This window comes from Puma concolor, chromosome B3 (assembly GCF_028749965.1).
Source record: "Puma concolor isolate L17-30 chromosome B3, mPumCon1.1.hap2, whole genome shotgun sequence".
NCBI classification, from domain to species: domain Eukaryota; kingdom Metazoa; phylum Chordata; class Mammalia; order Carnivora; family Felidae; genus Puma; species Puma concolor.
In genome coordinates, this window is record NC_141672.1 from 46,354,418 (window position 1) to 46,370,739 (window position 16,322).

At 43.4% G+C, this 16,322-nt stretch overlaps 1 long non-coding RNA gene across 1 annotated transcript; it reads left to right on the plus strand.

Annotated features, from left to right (window-relative positions):
• The first annotated feature begins 6,656 nt into the window (after nt 1-6,656).
• On the plus strand, nt 6,657-15,551 carry LOC147579950 (uncharacterized). Its single transcript, XR_015252360.1, has 4 exons — nt 6,657-8,046; nt 9,352-9,462; nt 11,752-11,828; nt 13,454-15,551. It is a non-coding gene; the product is annotated as an uncharacterized LOC147579950 (long non-coding RNA).
• Nucleotides 15,552-16,322: the final 771 nt, after the last annotated feature.

The window sequence follows — 16,322 nt, forward strand, 5'->3', positions numbered from 1 at the left end:
GAATTCTTGGATGAAATAAAGAAATCATTGCTTTCATCTGAATTTTTGCATCTTTATTTCTCTGTAATTCTCAGTGCTTTTGGTACGCTAGATCAGGGATTGCAAAACTTTTTCTGCAAAGTGACTGATAGGAAATATTTTAGACTTGGCAGATCATGGTGGTTTCTGTTGCAACTGCTGAACTTTGCCATTGTAGTGTGAAAGCTGCCATAAGGCAATATGTAAATGAATAGATATGGCTGTGTTCCAATTCATTTTTTTATTTTTTATTTTTAGAGGGAAAGAGAAAGAGAGCATGTGTATGTGCAAGCCGGGGAGGGGCAGAGGGAGAGGGAGAGAGACAATCTCAAGCAAACTCCACACTCAGTGCAGAGCCCCACGCGGGGCTCCATCTTAAGACCATGAGACCATGACCTTAGCCGAAATTCAGAGTTGGATGCTTAACCAACTGAGCCATCCAGGAGCCCTGGCTATGTTCCAATTTAACTATATTTATGGACACTGAAAACTGAATCTCATATAATTTATATGTGTAATAAAACCTTCTTTTTTTTGTTTTAATCATTAAAAAATATAAAAACCAGGAGCTCCTAGGTGGCTCAGTCGGTTGAGTGTCTAACTTCAGCTCAGGTCATGATCTTGGGGTTCATGGGTTCGAGTCCTGTGTTAGCACAGAGCCTGGAGCCTGCTTCGGATTCTGTGTCTCTCTATATCTCTGTCCCTCCCCTACTCGTGCTCTTTACTCTCTCTCAAAAATAAATAAACATTTAAAAAAGTTTTTAAATATAAAAAACATTTGTACCTTGTAGACTTTACAAAAGCAGGTGTGGGCAGGATTTGGCTAGCAGGCTAGAATTTGCAGACCCTGGCTCTAGATCTAACACATTTGTGTGGTTCTCTCCCATGAACAGCAAGGAGCTGCAACCATATGGGCTGCAAAGAGGAATTTAACCTGAAGTAGGTGAGTGTCAGTTTCCTAGCATTTACAACTATGGAAATGATCCCATAGAAGGCTTTAAAATCCTCTTGGCCTCCTTTTCTCCTCTCCCTCTTCCCTATTCTCATTTATTTTTACTGTTTAGATTATAGAAACATCCCTGTGAATGAAGCTATATTTCAGTGAGTACTTCATTGCTGGAAATTTCACTACCAGAGATAGAAATAATACAGGAAGGAGGCCATGGTATAGAAGCCTGGATTCTTTGTTCCAGGAGAGCTGGTTTGGGGCACCCTAGCTCCAGAAGTTCTGAGGGGTTGGGTATCAAGGAGGCTTCATGGATATCAGGCCCTATCTCCACTCATGGGTTACCAGACCAGGTGGTTCCTGGGAGCAAGGTCCTGCGTGCCCTGACAAGGCTGCCCTGGAGACAGCACCACAGCCCTACAGTTGGTATTGATGAGGGAGACCCAGATCTTCTCATACATGACTGTTCCCTTTGGTTTAACCATGTTGTGTATTGGAATGCAAAGATGAGTAAGACTGCCCTGTCCTTAAGTCTAGTGAGAGATAATATGGAGAAATATGGGAAACACTTGGATAAAAAGCACTAATATATGTAGAGCCCACAATGGACAGGGGAGTAATGGAGAAAGAAGGTCAAAGAGGTGGACAGGGGCTAGGCCACAGAAGACCCTGCCTATATGCTTTGCCCAGGGCCTGATCCTGTAGCTCTGGAAAGCTAGTGGAAGGATTTTAAGCAGAGAAGTGTGGTTTGTAATCAGAGTTGGAGGACAGACAGCTTAGGGGGCCACTGCATTAATTTAGGGGGGATAATGAAGCCCAATCTAGATCAGTGGCAGTGGAGTCTGAGAAAAGCAGACAGCAGAAGAATTTAAGAGGTAGAACCTGAACAGTTTGTTTGCAAATGACTGAAGACAATTAATGTGGGACAGTCCCCAGTTTTGGGGCTTGGGTGTCTGAGAATTACAGTAGTACTGATCACTGAGATTATAATAAGAGAAATGGGCATTTGGGGATATTCGGGGTAGGGGAAGGGTGGGCAGTAGAGCCTTCATCATCTTTGAGATCCCTGTGGGACACCCAAGTGCAGATGTCTAGAAATGAAAGTTTAAGAGTGAGGTCTGAGCGGGAGGCAGAGAGGTGAAAGTCAACTGCAGACCAGTGGCTGCTCAAGTTGTACCTGGAGCTGAGTCAGCCAAGAGAGAGCACAGTGAGGACACTGGAGAGATGTGAACTTTCCCAAAGACCATCCATAGTTAGACTCAGAGAACCATGAGAGATGGGTGTGCTCAATGTCCAGATGGGTTTTCCAGAAAGAGAGAATGTGAGGAAATCAAGGTAGATGTATGTAAAAGGTGAATGTATCTATGAGGATGTTTATCCTAGAATTGTTCATATTTAAAAGTTGAAATAACTTAAATATCCAACAACAAGGACTAAATCATGGCATGACCATGTGATAGAATACCATGCAGCTGTTAAAATATAAAAAATTTATGTATAAAAAAAAACCCACTGGTGACAGATACATCAAAATGAATAATAGAAAATACTATTTTAGTATTCATATATTATTTATTCAGTACTCACTTAAGTTTTCCTATTTGCCTTCTCTCTTTTCCAGATTGAACACAATAAACTTATATTACATTGGTAGGTAGGCAAACCCATCAGGGTAGTAAGCAGGACAACACTGGAGAAGTGCCCATTGGATTCAGTATGTGGAAATCACTGCCAAAGCTGCCTGAGGAGTGAATGGGAAGAGAAGAAGTATAAACTGCAAGTTTAGACTTAATTTTTTTTTTCTTTTTTCTGAGAGAGAGAGAGCATGGTATGTGAGTGAGTGGGGGAAGGGCAGAGGGAGAGAGAGAATCTTAAGCAGGCTCCATGCACCAGCATGGAACCCAACAAAGGGTTCCGTATCATGACTGTGTGATCATGACCTGACCAAAATTAAGAGCTGGCCGTTTAACTGACTGAGTCACCCAGGTGCCCCATAGATTTTTCTTTGAGGATGGCCATAAAGGGAAAGTGAGACAAAGGGAGTCATGTCTACTGTGGATGAGGAGCTGAGGGAATTACTTTCTCAGGTAGGGAGTCTTATTATTATTATTATTATTATTATTATTATTATTATTTTAATTTACATCCAAGTTAGTTAGCATATGGTGCAACAATAATTTCAGGGGTAGATTCCTTAGTGCCCCTTACCCATTTAGTCTATCCCCCCTTCCACAACCCCTCCAGTAACCTTCTATTTGTTCTCCATATTTTTGAGTCTCTTATGTTTTGTCCCCCTCCCTGTTTTTATATGCTTTTTGTTTCCCTTCCCTTGTGTTCATCTGTTCTGTGTCTTAAAGTCCCCATATGAGTGAAGTCATATGATATTTGTCTTTCTCTGACTGACTAATTTCACTTAGTATAACACCCTCTAGTTCCATCCACATAGTTGCAAATGGCAAGATTTCATTCTTTTTGATTGCCGAGTAATATCCCATTGTATATACATATACCACATTTTCTTTATCCATTCATCCATCGATGGACATTTGGGCTCTTTCCATACTTGGCTATTGATAGTGCTGCTATAAACATTGGGGTGCATGTGACTCTTTGAAATAGCATATCAGGTGGGGAGTCTTGATCGAGCCCCTATGTTAAAGAAAAGAATCAGTCTCTCAGGACAGGTTGCAGGCTACAGGTCTGAAGGGGATTGTTGACGGGGCAGGGAAGGAGAAGAGAAGAAGGAAGAGCTTATTTATTTTAAGTATGACCTGTGGGCAAGATATAGGAAAGAGGATAGAAAGAATGCAGACAAAATCAATGATGTGTGGGTGTGGAGCGGGGACCAAGGATGTGCATTCTTGAGTGAGATGGCTTCCTGTCTGAGATCTGTGTTTAAATACTGTGGTGGGGGGTGGGGTGGAGCAGGGGCAGGGGTTGGGATACATGAAACAAGATCAGTGAGTCTTTGACAAATGTTGAAGCTGGGTAATGAATAGAAGTTCACTATATGATTCTGCATACTTTTGTAAAATTGCCAAGATTAAATTCAAAAAGGCCCTATCCTTACTTGAAGATAGCAGCTGAGTCTGACCTGCATTCTCCTACCTGAGACTGTTAACCCAACTGCTTCCTACTCCAGTATCCCAAACAGTAGAGGCTTCCTGCCTGCCTTGTTTCTTGTCCCAGCTCCTCTGGGATGGGGCCCTGGGCAAGTCCATGCTGGATGGCAGTTTCTGCAGCAAGGATTCAGTGGCCAGACTAGTAACCTGTAAAAAAAAAAACACAGAATCTTTAATGCAGAACCCCCAAGTAATCCTGGGTCAATAGCATCGAAACATGCAATAAAAAGTAAGTTGGCCTGTGTATCCTCCAATCCCTCCTGGGTATTGTGTGGTCCAAAGGTTCTGTGGGCCAAGGGGTCTCTGCATTTGAATTCATGGTGGAACAATAATTGGGGAGAGAATTATCACGTTGTGCTTTGCTCAGGTGTCCCATTCCCAGCCCCAGGAGCTGGGCATCACTCTGAAAGGCTTTCATCTTCTCATGTGATTATGGTACCCAGAATAAAAACTTTAGGCCTTTTTTCTTAAGATGATGCTTTTAAAATTTTTGGCATATAATGGAAGTGCAGTAAATGCTAGGTCATCATCATCATCATCGTTCCTCGAATAGAACTTTCAAATATCATGTTTTAGGAGCTGATATGTTCTCAGTTTATTCCCTTCAAGTCACTCATTTTGTAGATAAAGACACTAGCTCAAATGACTTGTCCCAGGTCATACAGCTGTTAGTGGCAGGGTAGATGACAAACCTTTTTTCTTGAACATCCCATAGTGAGGATCTAAATCTGCTTGTAACCCTTTCAAAGCCTGGGCCCAAGCAGAGGGTAATGTGGTAAAAGAAATACTGTCCAGGAGCCAAAGGCAACCCCAAAGCAGCTGAAGTCCATTGCTTAGCCTTCTTCAAAACTGTCAAGAGGATTCCTTTCCATAAACCACAGAAAAAAAATGACAAAACCTCTTGCCTTCATCTACAATATCCATCATGCCTTCAGCAGCCCCAGAACAATCCCCTCCATAATTCAAGCTCTTCCCCAACATTGCTCTCTCCCTCCCACTACCCGTTCCTCCAAAAGAAAGGATACTCCCTCTTTGGGAGGGGGGAGGCACAAGGGAAGTCACCTGACAATTGCAGGCTTGATTTTGGCAGGCTGGCAGAGGAGGCAAGGCTGTGGACAACCCCCATGATAATATCCTCAGAAAGGTAGCTGGGGTGACAAGGTAGTGATGACAGGCAGGCCATGTATGCCAGAAGTGAGACCTTTTTAACACACATTCAAGGAAATACATTGAATTGACAGTTCTGAGATAGCAAAGAAAAGATGTGGAGAGAGCAAGACTATGGGAAACAGAGAAAGGGGTCAAGTAGAAATGCCTTTTCCATGTGCCAAGTCCATCTTCTCCCCACATGGCTTAGACGCCATGGGCATCTGGGTGCCCTGGGTGATGCCTCTGTACAGCCTCCTAGATCCTCTCCCAACAGCCTTAGTGTCAGAACTGCCAGAGATGAAGCTCTTCTATCCATGCATGTGTATGTCTTGGCTTCTTGGCTATGCTTCCTTCCCAAGTAAGCTTCAGATCTGGGGAAGGTCATCCTGGCATCCTGGCTTACTCTCTTTGTTGAGCTGGGGTGTTTGGTGGCCAAGGAAGGATACATATCCAGGTCATCACCTGTGGCTAATCAGGATGGGCCCTTCCCTAGACAGAGGTGCATCTGGATCTTGTGGAGGGTTGACTATGCCATGATGGGCGCAGGAGAGCCCCAAGGTCCATGGCGAGGGGACCTGAGCCAATCATTGCAGCTCTGTCCAGACTTTCCAGAGGATCTGGATCGAGAGGGAACCACAGGCCTATATTACTCTCTTTCTGTTTATGTGAAAGAAATATTAAGGACTGAACCATATCTACCTTCCTAGGATATATGGGCTTTAATAAATAGAGAAATAAAAATAAGGCCAACAAATTCTGTAGATAAATGGGCAAAACACTTTTATGCAGTCTTATCATTAATTAAAATGAATCACCCTCACCCAAAGCCTGCCATGTCTCATCAAGACTAATTACAGAATTCATCACTGCCATGAGTGAGTTTTCCTTCCATCCAGCAAGATGCTCACAATCACAAATTACTATTCCTGATAGCAGGTGGGCAAGAGCAATGACTATCTCTTTGAGTTTTCAGCCAGCAATCAATATGGCACTTACTGAGCTCATATTGTTAAGGAGTGGCCATGATGGAGGTGGTGGAGTTGATAACAGCTAGTGGGGAGGCCTTCTGTGCCTGAGGTGCATACAGACTAAAGAGAAGATGAGGCTAAGTCATGTGTGGCCATCAGAGAATGGAGAAGTCTATCCTAAGGGCCTGTTGTATGGACTATTCATTTCTTCATTCATTCAACAGACACTTCATGAATTTTGGGTATGTGCCAGACATGGTTGTAGACACCAGGAATAGAGCAGAGAAGAAAACGCATCCCTTATTTTTGTGGAGGGTGCATTCTATGGGAGTGGAGACAGCACAAAACGATAACATATGGCATGCAGTAATGATAAAATGTTGAGGCAGAGGAATGGACAGATTACTATTTAGGATAAGTGGTCCAGGAAGATCTTTTTTTTTTTTTAAGTGTTTATTTATTTTTGAGAGAGAGAGAAAGAGCACACAAGTAGGGAAGGGGCAGAGGGGGAGGGAGAATCCCAAGCAGGCTCTGCACTGTCAGCACAGAGCCCAACGCGGGGCTTGATTCCACGAATTGTGAGATTATGACCTGAGCTGAAACCAAGAGTTGGCCAGTTAACCGACTGAGCCACTCAGGTGCCCCCAGGAAGATCTTTCTAATTGGCTGGCAATTGAACAGAGCAGAGAGAAGGTGAGAGCCAAGAGGATACCTGGGGGGAGAGACTCTGAGGGAGCAGTGAGCACCCAGGGCCCAGGTGGGAGTGCATGAAGGAGGAAGCAGTGTGTCTGCTGGGCAGGGAGTGCAGGAGAGTGGGGGCCAGTGGGTTTGGGTCTGAAGGGCTATGTGGGTCATTTAAGTCACTGGCTTTTACTGAGCCATTGTGGGGTGTTGAGAAAGGGCAGGATCTGACTTAGGTTTTACAGGAGCAGCTAGGTTAGTCTGGTAAGAATGGAGTAGGTGGGAAAAGCTGGGTGTAGCCAGTGGCTCATGATATCCAGGGAAGACAGCTGAGAGTGGCTTGAACCAGGGTGGTCATGGTAGGTTTTGAGAAGTGGAGGGATTATGGATGCATTTTCAAGTAGAGCTGACAAGACCTGCTGACAGATTGCATGTGGGGTGTGGGAGAAGGGAAGGAGGCAAGGATGACTCTAAGACCCAGCACGAGCAACTGGAAGAATGGAGTTACCACTGAGGCTCTAGAAAGGATACAGCCAAAGTGATGGTGACCAAAGGGCTGAGACACCAGTGGCTCATGGAAGCAAAGATAAAAATTGGAGTGTATTTATGGATGAATATGTCTACTTGTTGTAATGAGGAAGAGGTTGCAAATTGGTAGGCCCTGGGCTGAATCTGGCTGGTGGACATGTGTGGTTTGGTTCTCACAGTTACTTAATAAGTAACTCAACTCAATTAGTTGATATTTAGAACCAATGGGATTTTATATAAAAATATGGATTTCCTGCTTCTTTTAGGAAAGTGGAAGTTCTGGCAGTCCAGGTGAGGGCTGGTTGGCCCTGGATGACAGCTAGCCCCTTTGGCAGGGTGCCCCCCTCCCCATTCCCTATTATTTTATAGCTGCTTGCTACCCTCTCTCAATCCCGGTCTCCTCATTTGAAAATAGGAATAACAGTAGTACTTACCTCCTGGGGTTATTAGGAAAATTAACAGACATAACTCACGCAAAGCAACTAGAGTACATGGTTATCGACTAAGTATTCAAAAACGCTTGCTTTATTGTTGTTGGTGTTATTATCTGTCTGGTCTTGCAGGGCTGTGAGTTTGCAGCTCTTGCCAGGAGGATTTCAGAAAGCTGGAGGATGATTCTAACAGGGGTTGAGAGGTGAGTGAAGCTTCCCTTAATAAATAATGGCACCAAACCAGAAAGCAGAAGGGAAGGAGGCACAGCTCCGAGACACTTAGAAAATTGTGTCCGCCTGAGTGCTATCAGCCCCACAGATCAGGGTTCATTTCTCTTCTTCCGTAGAGCTCAGCATAGTGGCCTGGATCACCCAGTGACTCATCTAATAGCCCAGTGAGTTTGCCCAGCTTGCAGCATCACAAATTACATTTGCAGCCTCCTTATCAGGCAAGCTAGGAAATTAAACCTAAACGGCTATGGTGTTGCTAAGTAATATGGCTGCATACACAGACACCCGAGGCTGAGACCATCACAGCCCCATTCAAGCATCATTTCCCACTGTGGCTAATAAGGTTTGAGACCTTCAGAGAAACTGTTATTTTTTTAAGGTCAGAAAATGAGGTTACTTGGTTATAAGCAAAAGAGAGAATTTCCCTTCTAGATGCTATGTGTGTGCATGTGTGTGCGTATGTGTGTGTGTATGAGTGTACGTGTGTTTGTATATGGGTCTCTGTTGGAAATCTATAGTCTTGTGGCTAGTGAAAGTGAGGGGCAGGAAGCCAGCTTGCCTTCCTGAACCCCTCTGCCCTGGGCCATCTTTGTCTATTTTAGGGTTTGGCTCCTCATGGACCCACCAAGTGTAAAGCTTGAGGGCATGAATCCAGGGAATGAGGCAGTAGTTCTGTGGCCCCCTTAGTTCACACGGGTAAGGATTTAGCATGTGTATCATCACCCCAGTGTGGCTCTTCTGTAACTTAGTATCTCTGCTGGGTGGTGAAGTGTGGTCAGGGGGTTGAGGCATCTGGAGCCTATGAGCCCTCTACAAGCTCCCTCTCTAAAAGGAGTCCCTCCATCTTCTCTGATCTGGGCTCCCGGAAAGGGGTGAGAGAGTGAATTCCTATTTAATTAGTATCTTCAATCACATTGTCTTCACAATACTGCGGATTATTTTTCAAGACTCATTCAGGTTGTGTGAGCCTCACATATTTCTGGTTGGTGAGAAGGGGGTAGAGCTTATAGGCCACTGGAGGGAGATGCCTGCTGTCCAGTGGGTGTGTTTGACCTGTGCGGGTCTGAGGTAAGATCTGAGTTCCATCCTCTGGTAGCTCTTGATAATCTGATCTAGCCAGTCCTGATCCTCACTAAACAGAAGAAGGTGGAGAATTTCTTCTGGCATTTGTTGTGTGGTATGAGACATGGCTGTGCCCAGATGGGACAAAGACTTTCAGATAAGAGGTGTCTCCAAACCAAACTTTCCATATTCCCTTCTTTCCATTTTTTTGATAGACATGGACCCATTTCCCTGGGAAAGAGCTGTGCTCTGTTAGAATGAGACTAATCTGTGGGACTACCCCAGCTGGCCATTGATCTGACTGGGACATCCCTGTCCACCTCCACGTGAGTGATATGTGACCTCACCTTTATATATCACTCAGGAAACACTTGAACAAGCAGGGGTCATATTTCAGTCCAGTCTTTGGTTTTAACAAATAGTCAGGTGTAGATAATGATATTTAATCATTAAACCACCAACATATCTCATTTTGTAGTGCTTTGCAAACCTTGTGTGGCTGTGAGCTGTGATTTGTTTTCATGTGAATGTGACATGGTGCTTGGGTCTTATTGGTTAATTTTCATATAAGTCTTTATTTTTGCCAAATGTTTTCACTACTAATTTGTTGCATAGTAAGTTAAATCAAGAGCTGTATGATTTGTGTCCCCTTTAACACTATTCCTATTTGAAGGCCATATTTAAACAGTGCCCCTTTCTCTGGAGGGCTGTCACTTGGTCCAGTAGATGTGTTTCTTTGGATCGTTCTTTTATGACTTGTATTGGTCCTGTTGCCAGAAAGACTTCCAGAGAGTGAGCTGGCCCCACGCTGAGTGCCTCTATTGCTCTGCTTACCTTCCTCTGGATGACCAGTGAGTTGCTAAGCACATGTGTCTGCATGGCTATGTACTTGCCCATTTCTGAGGCCTTCAACTCTATCTGAATTCTCTGAGCTGGTATACAGTCTGGATTAGTTTTTCCAGGGGAAGGGAGACCACTGCCTCCACTGGCAGATTCCTAGCACAGGACAAGAACAACCTCAGGACATCCTGATTCTCCAAGGACCTCAGAAGGCACCACTCCCACCTAGGATAGAGGCACGTTGGTGCAGCAGCCTTGTGTTTTGGGGACAGTCCCACCTCATTCAGAATTGCTTCTATCTCCACCACTGTTGAAACATCCTGGCTAAGTCTAGGGTCCCCACTTTTTCTTCCTTTCCTTCAAAGTGAAGACTGGTCAGCACCTTAGAGATAATGATGCACCTTTAAAGTGATAGCCTTTTACAAAATTCTGATGATAGGGGTGCCTGAGTGGCTTAGTCAGTTGAGTGTCCGACTCTTGATTTCAGCTCAGGTCATGATCCTGGGGACGTGGAATCGAGCCCCATGTCAGGCTCTGCACTGAGCATGGAGACTGCTTAAGATTCTCTTTCTTAGTAGGAAACATGGTGCTTTTTGCTACATTTGGTAAAGAGTGAATGAATATGCATCTCCTGTCTATCCACAATTTCATGTGCTCCTGCTGACTGATTTATCAAGGCAGTTGGTCAGGGGTGAAATACCAAAGGCCCTCCAAGTCTCAGTTTAGCAAGGAATGTAATATTAAAAACTTTTATGAGGAATTCTTTCTAAATCCTTTGAAACCTAATTCCTAATTCCACCTTTCTAGATTTTATATATTAATTTTTCTGACTTCAATAAATTGTCAACTATCTTCAAATTTTTAATAAACTTATGTATCTTTTTTTAAGTGCTTGTGCACTCTCTAAAATAAAAAAAATTATAAAATTCTGATGGTTTATTGCAGATTCACAGTGGAAAATGCTGAAAATACAGAACAGCACATCAAAAAAATTAAAAACCACTCATAACCCATCATTAACTCACAGAATACCACTACTAACCTTCTGAAACATCTAGTTCAGGATTTTGTCTATTCACGTACATATATACACACATTTACATATGTATATAATGTATATATTTAAAAATGGGATCATAATATTTTGCTACCTGCTTTTCTCATTAACACTGTATTGGCATTCTTATGCCATTAAAGTATTCTACATCATCATTTTGATTGCCTGTCATTTTTTATATGGACACATTCTGGTTTATTTAGCCTGTTCCCTATTATGGGATATTTAGGTTGATTCCAGTCCTTTTTTTGTCGTTATAATCATTGACGTAAGGGACATCCTTGAGGTATGTCAAAGGTTAGCACATTTTTAAAAGACTTTGATATTGCCAAACTATTTTCCTGAAAGGGTATACATATTACTGACCAGCTGTGTATAGATGCCTTTTATTGCAATTTAAAACATATTTGCCAATTTAATAGGTGAAAAATGAGCTTCTCCTTGTTAATTTTAATATCGTGGAATGTGCGAGGTTAAACATTCTCCTTGCCATTAATTGGCTGGCGGGGATATTTTGTGCTCCCCTGCTTCTAGATGATGGAGTTTAAAACTGTTGTTAGTTACCACTTAGGAAGATAAAATTGGGGCATGCTGCCAGGGAGCTGAGGGTAGTTAAAGTGGTCGCTATTAGACTTCAGAGCCTAAAACCAATCTTCCTAAGTGTGTTTTCAATCATCCCTGAGTGGGTCTTCTAATCTGAGGGTATCTTCTCCTCCAGGCCTCCTGTAGGTCAGAACCTGACGGAGCATGACGTGGAACACAAGAGGCATGGGGAGGCATCTTGATATAGACAGGGTGCGTGGCTCACTAATAGATTGATACCCTATACCTCCAGTCATTCCCCTTGTTCTTCCCCTCATTCATGCAGATAATCACATATTGAATATCTTTCATTTTGCTTTATGGTGTCTATTTCCTTATATGATGGAGTAACTCGAGTGTTTGGTGTCATTGTTGTTATTTTGTGTCTGCCCAGGAGGTAGTTGAGAACCAGCTGTGTATGAATACCAGGCTTCTACTGTTTCTAGGTATGCAAACTCACAGGGCTAGGTGAGGAGAGAGGTCACAGCAGGGGAGCCGGATTTGGGAGGCACATTAAAGGCAGAGGGTACACTCTGGATCAGATCTGTAATCTGTAATATGCAACATGTTGAGAGGACCAGCAATCCTGGGGTGGCATGGCTGGGCTTTGAGGACATATTGATGTGCCATGCTCCTTTCATGATACAAAATTGACTTTCATGCAATTCATTCTTGTGTGAAGGTCCAGGGTGGATCTAGAAGACAAAATCATGAGGTATTTTGCCAGTTTCAATAACCAAGTTTTTGGGGAGAAAACGAATGGCTGGGGTGGGAGGGTGGTGAAAGCCTGGAAGGTGGTGAAATCTGAGGGGATGCTGGCTTCCCTCCAGCTGAAGCAGGCTCTTGTGAAGGCTGGGCTAGAATGGCCCGTCCATCATCGCAAACTGGCGGGTGTTCCCAGAAGAGCCGCTGAGGTGTGAGAGAAACTGCCTTGTTACCAGGAATGTGGGAAAGAGTGGAGGTTTTATGTATAATTTCCTTTTCTCAGAATCCAAAATAGTCATAAATAAGCCCAAAGAGGCAACAGGCAGGAGAATGAAACATGAATGCCTATCATTTCTGAGGAGCTAGAAACTGAGAAGAATTCAAATAGATCTTTCACTGTGGATTTGGACTCCGAAGTAACTTGGCCAAAGCTAAATGTAGTCAGTTTACAAAAAGGGCTCTGCAAGGTGACATAATGCCACAGAGATGAAGATTTTCACAGTGGAAAAAACAGGTTTGGCACAGGCAAGCTCTAAACTCTTTGGAGATCATAATCCTGTACTCTCCACAGATCCTTGAGAGTTAAAGGCTAAGACTGTTAGAACATCACGACAGGGTTTTACATCAGTCCTCCTTGCTGTGAAAGGACTTGGGTCTTTTGGTGTTGAATGCACAGAGGAGAGGATTTGGGAGGGCTGGTGGCACAACAGTTGGCTGCCTTGAAGAGAACTGCCTCTTGGAAGAATCTAGAGGCATTTGGTTGAACTTAGTGGTGTGCCAGCATTTATTATTAATCACACTGAAACTGCTTTTTCTTTGTCTTGTATTTTCTTGTAAATCTGACTTGATCTTCATAATGTAAGATATTTTCCAGAGGTTTATTGAATTTCAATTTTTTAGTCAGGATTTGAACAACTGCTGAGGCTCATGGGAGGGGCAGTTTTATAACATACATGGAGAGGAAGAAGGAATGTGTGTTTTATAAGCCGAGGTAGCATGTGTTTAAGGGGTCAGGCATGGACCCTCAGGCCTGATAGGGGCGCTGTGGAACAATGGTGGGCAGAGTAAAAATCATAGTCATGCCACAGTATAGTAGTCCTCCTTATCTGTGGTTATGCTTCCTGTGATTTCAGGTACCCACTGGTCAACCAAGGTCTGGAAGCAGATTGTCAGAAGGTCACTACTAGCCTAACACTACGTCACAACACCTGCGTCATTCACCTTATTTCATCTCTTCATGGAAGCGTTTTATCATCTCATGTCATCACAAGAGGAGGAAGAAGGGTGAGTACAGTGCTCCTTTCGCAGTACAAAAATGGACTTTCATGCAATTCATTTCAGTCAGAAGTTCCAGGGATGGATTTGGAAGACAAAAATCATAAGATATTTTGAGAGAGGTCACATTCATGTAACTTTTATTGCCGTCTATTGTTATAATTCTATTTTGTTATTAGTTGTTGTGACTCTTACTATGTGACTCTTACTATGCCTAATTTATAAATTAAATTTTATCATAGGTATGTATGTACAAGAAAAAAAATATAGTATCTATAGGGATTGGTACTATATGTGCTTCTAGTCATTCCCTGGGGGGCCTTGGAACATGTCCCCCATGGATAAGAGGGGGGACCGCTATAGGTGCCATTGGACGCTTAGCTCCCACTCCACTTGGAGATGTCAAGGCCTTGTTTTCTGTCCCAGGGTCTGTGTGTAACTGGGATGGGAGACCCTTTTACTTGAGAGCTATTATCTTTGCTGCATGATTAGACTCTCCTGACCTTAGTTCTCACTTGTAAAATGAGGTAATAATAGTATCCATCTCAAGGAATTGTGTGATTAACTGAGTTAATACCTTTAAAAAAGAAAGAGCACTTAGAGCACAGAGTGAACAAGCCATGCATGTTAACTATTATGATGACGGTAGTAGTAATGACCATCCCTATTGGACATCACAGATGGAGGCAGCCTAGGGTGGTTACATGATGTCGCTGTCTCCTGGCAAGGATCCAATGAATCCCCACTTTACACCTCCGTGGCTTTGCTGAGGACATGGTGAAGAGTGTGAGGACTGTTGTTCTATCTACTTCTGGAAGGGGCTGATGGAGAAATAACCAGGCCTGTGAGTTTATACAACAGTGGGTCAAAGTGTAAAACTTGACCTTGAGAATTTCATTAATCTCTTCAATTATATTGAAGGCAGCAGAGAAGTCACTTCTCACACGGGTCCCCAAGAATTAAAAGAGTGAATGCTGTCCTCTAACTCTTGGCCTTGCCACTTATCAGCTGTGTCAACTTGGGCCAGTTACTTAAACTCTCTGAACTGCAGTTTCTTCATTTGTAAAATGGGAAGACTATAGCATTGTTGGAGTTACTGAATCAGATGATATCTGTAGAGTTAATAGCAAATTAAGTTCTTGGATCCAGGTGACGGCTCAATAGAAGCCTGTTATCATGCCTATTATTATTTTTATTATAAATGCTTATAATTGCAAGCTACCTTTACAGTTTTCAATTTACAACACAGGGAACAGGTTACTTTCACAGCAGGGCTTGTCCTGTGACGATCTTCTCCATCACCTTAAAAGATGTTCACATTCATAGGAATTCCCTCACCTGGGCTGGGCCTGACCCTCAGAACTCCGTGGTTGTCTATGTAAAGATGGGCATTATCCATGGGAAGATTTCCATGCAAAAGCGTCCTGGTTGCACAAGGGTTGGGTCCAAGTCATCCTGCCTCTGCGAGTGTCTACAGCCCCAGGGAATGGGTCATGGCTCCTACTGGATGATTAGGACTTTTGAGGACTTTTGAGGTGTCCAGACTCAAACCCTCCTCACCATTGACTCTTTCCACTGGGCAAATTCCTAGGAGTAGACTGGCAGGATTACATGGTGTTCGTTTAACTTTTTTTTTTTTTTTTTTTTTAAGAGAGAGAGAGAGTGCACGAGCTGGGAAGAAGGGCAGAGGGAGGGAGAGAGAGAATCTCAATCCTACATGGGGCTCAATCCTATGACCCTGGGATTATAACCTGAGCCAAAATCAAAACTCAACTGACTGAGCCACCCAGGCACCCCTGTTTAATGTTAAAAAAAACTGCCAACTGTTGTCCAACACGGTTGTACCACTTTATATACCCCCCAGTTCTAACTGTATCATCTCTCCAGCCTCATTTTCCATTCTTCCCCTTACAGCAAAGTCAGTGCTTTCCAAACTTCAAGAAAAAAATCTATCTATCTATCATCTATCTATCTATCTATCTATCTATCTATCTATCTTTAACATTTGTTTATTTCAGAGAAAGAGAGAGGGGGAGAGACAGCATGAGCAGGGGAGGGGCAGAGAGAGAGGGAGACACAGAATCTGAAGCAGGCTCAAACTCATGACCTGAGCTGAAGTCAGATGCTCAACCAACTGAGCCACCCAGGCACATATATATATATATATATATATATATATATATATATATATGTCTTTTTTTTTTTAAGAAGCAGAACTTTAAAAATAACGAAGGCCATACCTAGACACCCAGTAAATAAAGCAGAGGGAGATAGATGCTTTGGCTGAAGGGTTGGGGGAGGTGCATGGACCCTGAAGCTGTGAGGCACCTCTGCCCACCCTGGGGCTGAAGGCAACACAGAGTGAAGACCCCTTCTAGGTCACAAACATGAGTTAAGTTCAGTTGGATTTAACTTCTGGGCCTGTCAGAGAAGCCATGATATTGTCCTGGCTTGGGCTGCCAACATCTCTGCTAACCATGCTAAAAGCCTTCCGTGGGGGTCATCCAAGCTGGCGGCAGAGGGCGAGCCCGTAAGAGGAGGGCCAAAAGCAGCAGGCTTGCTATGGGGATGATGTTTCTTACGGGATGGAAAAGATTTTCAGGATATGAATGCTACTTTTCCACCACCGCGGTGTGTCAGTCAAACTTACTCCGTCTGCAGGACAAATATCAGAAGCTGTGGGACTCCAGATACCAGGGACAAAGGAACAAATTGGTAACATTGTGC